This window comes from Bos grunniens, chromosome 9 (assembly GCF_055505025.1).
Source record: "Bos grunniens cultivar Pamir isolate PY7600 chromosome 9, Bosgru_T2T1.0, whole genome shotgun sequence".
NCBI classification, from domain to species: domain Eukaryota; kingdom Metazoa; phylum Chordata; class Mammalia; order Artiodactyla; family Bovidae; genus Bos; species Bos grunniens.
Genome location: NC_141173.1, coordinates 18,158,200 through 18,161,203, shown reverse-complemented (window position 1 = coordinate 18,161,203; position 3,004 = coordinate 18,158,200). Strand labels below are relative to the sequence as shown.

General features: G+C 36.7%; 1 non-coding gene across 1 annotated transcript; it reads right to left on the bottom strand.

Moving 5' to 3' along the window:
• Window positions 1-734: 734 nt before the first annotated feature.
• TRNAA-UGC (transfer RNA alanine (anticodon UGC)) lies at window positions 735-806 on the bottom strand. The gene has a single exon. It is a non-coding gene; the product is annotated as a tRNA-Ala (tRNA).
• Window positions 807-3,004: the final 2,198 nt, after the last annotated feature.

Sequence of the window (3,004 nt, the reverse complement as noted above, 5' to 3'; positions counted from 1 at the left end):
GAGAAATCAAACTATTTCTATTTCTTTCCTTATTTCTTGATTTGCCCTGAGAGTGTAGAGGACAATTTCACAACAGTTCTGTAAGAAAAGCAGTTTTAGAAATGTTCAACTTTTATTTCTGAGATTAATTTGGAGTTTATCAGTTTCAAGATCATACGAGTAGTACTGTATCCTGTATCATGGGCATGTGAATTGCTGCAAGAGTGTGGTAGCGATTGAGGCTGGGCGGATAATCAGAGTCAATGCACATAATCAGAGTCAGTGCCCAAAGGCATGTGAACACTTGATTGTGCGGTTTCACAGTTCACTCTTCGGCATTGGCACCAATGTGCCAAATGACCTGGAAGTAAAATCATAAGTGTACTGCAGCTTTCTGCAGCAGTGCTTTTACTCAAAATCTGGTGGGATGAAGTGTTACATACAAAAAGTTTAAAAGGTTAATATTATAACAAATATGGTTCTTCTGTGGAGCATGATATTTTTGGTAACATTAAGGTGTAAGTACCGTGGATCTGGCAGCAGATGGTAAGGATGTGTCATGGTGGCTGTTTGCTCTTTTCTCCTTTTTACAATATTTTTGAGAAAGGTAATTTGAAAGTCTAGATTGAAGGGAAATGATCAAAATTTGTTTCTTTTTTATAAGAAGAGGATAATATTTGTTGTACTGCTTAGCTTTAAGGGCATTATTGTGTTGAAAAATTTTAGCTGTGAGAGAACTGAGAGAAAAGGACAGATGGAGGTGCTAGGAATTGAACCCAGGGCCTTGTGCATGCAAAGCACATGCTCTACCACTGAGCTACACCCCCTATTTCTGTAAGAGGTTGTTAAGCAGCACTTTGTAAGCAATAACAGGACTCCTGAACTGTAAGGGAAAACAAAGCAGCAAACATGGTAAGATCAGAAGAAAAATATTCTGGAGGATAATGAACGATCTTCAGGTTCAGGGAACAACGCCAGTGTTTTCTATTAGATTCCTCTGTTGTCACCTAGGACTTCCCTGGTGGCTCAGATGGTAAAGCGTCTGTCTACAATGCAGGAGACCTGGGTTCAATCCCTAGGTTGGGAAGATCCCCTGGAGAAGGAAATGGCAATCCACTCCAGTACTATTGCCTGGAAATCCAACTGCTTCTCTTGCTATAGGCTTCTGAGGTGTTAGACTCCTACCCAGGTAGTTTTGGTTACTTTTCAGAGTGTAAATATTAATTCTCTCTTGAGTACCTTCCTTTGGTTTCTTAGAGCTTCTCCTTCAACTACTACTTCCTGTCCGAGAGACAGACAGTTTCCCATTTCAACTGCTGAGCCTCACCTACCAAGCTCACCTGCTAGCTAACAACAAACAAATGAAAAAACACCCAGCTAAACACTACTGTCTCGATCACTTCTGGAAAACATGCTCCAATCGCAAACTTGTCAAATCTTTGCTTCTATCATGGTCTTCAAATTAGACTTTATCTCATGAGCTGTTTTATGTCTGTACAACTTTTATCCTCCTGCTATATCATAGCAACAAATGACCAAATTTACAAAGCAAATAGTTTAAAAAGAATCCTCTGTTTCCTGCATTGGCAGGTAGATTCTTTACTAGAATATATACTTGGGAATATACAACTTGAGAAGTTGGGATATACTTGGAAAACTATATCACTTGGGAAGCCCCTATTCTCTCCTGTTCTTTTTTTCCAAACTGTCCTTTCCCCTCCCCTATGCTTGGGGGATTTTCTGATTTTTGTCACCATAGTATGGTTTTGCCTTTTTAAAACTTCACAGAAATAGAACCATTAGAACATGTACTCCTTCATGCCTGGCTTCTTTGGTGTATTAAAGATTCTTACCCATTGTTGGGTTTATCAGTAATCCATTTCTTTTTTATTATTTAGAAATATTCTACTGAATCATAATCTATTTGTCCATTCACCTCTTGTGAGTAATTGAGTGTCTTTTATAGTCTTTGGATACTAAGTATGATGCTGTTATGAACATTCTTGTACAATGTTCATAGAGACAAATCTTTTCACTGGAACTGAGTAAATAACTAGTAATGGACTGTCTGAATCAAAAGGCAGGTGTATGTTGAATTTTATAAAGAAGGCCCAGTAGTTTTCCAAACTGTTTTACATTTCTACACAACAATATGTGAAAGACCTATTATTCCATATCCTTGTCAATACTTAGAACTGTCATTTACACATATTTTAGAATTGCACATATTTAAGATGTAAAATTGATGTTCTGACGCATGTTAACTATGATATTATCACCACGATCAAGATAATGAGCATATTCTTCATCCCACAGTTTCCTTGTGCCCTTTTGTAAGCCCACCTTGCCCCTCTCCTTCCCCTCCCAACACTTGAAATTATTGATCTGCATTCTGTCACTAAGCATTAGTGTGCATCTTATAGACTTTTGAACTGTAGGATCATACAGTAGTTATTGTTTTTTGTTTGGCTTTTTTCACACAACATAATTGTTCTGAGATTGGCCTATGTAGTTGCTTGTACCAATATTTTCTTCCTTCTTCTTGAGGAGAACTATCCCATTGTATATACTACATATAAAACACCTCTGTAAGTCCATTCACCACTATTTCCCTTGTAAATGAAACTAGCATGAGTATTCACACATAATTCTTCCTAGGATGAGCACTTTACTTTTTTTCTGTGTAAATATGTGGAAGTGGAATGACAGAGTAATATGATGTTTTATCTCTAAATTTTTAATAACAGTTTCTTACATTCCAAAGCAATTTTCCCATTTTACATTCCCACCAGAATCTTTTTCGAAATTCAATTGACAGCATATGGTTTGAGTCTATTTCTGGATACTCTATTATAGTCCACGGATCTAACTTCCCTTATTTAAGTGAGTACCACATGTTTTTAATTACTATAGTTTTAAAATAAGCCTTTTAAAAGGAATGTATAAAAGATATATGTATACCTATGGATGATTCATATTGAGATTTGACAGAAAGCAACAAAATTCTGCAAAGCAATTATCCTTC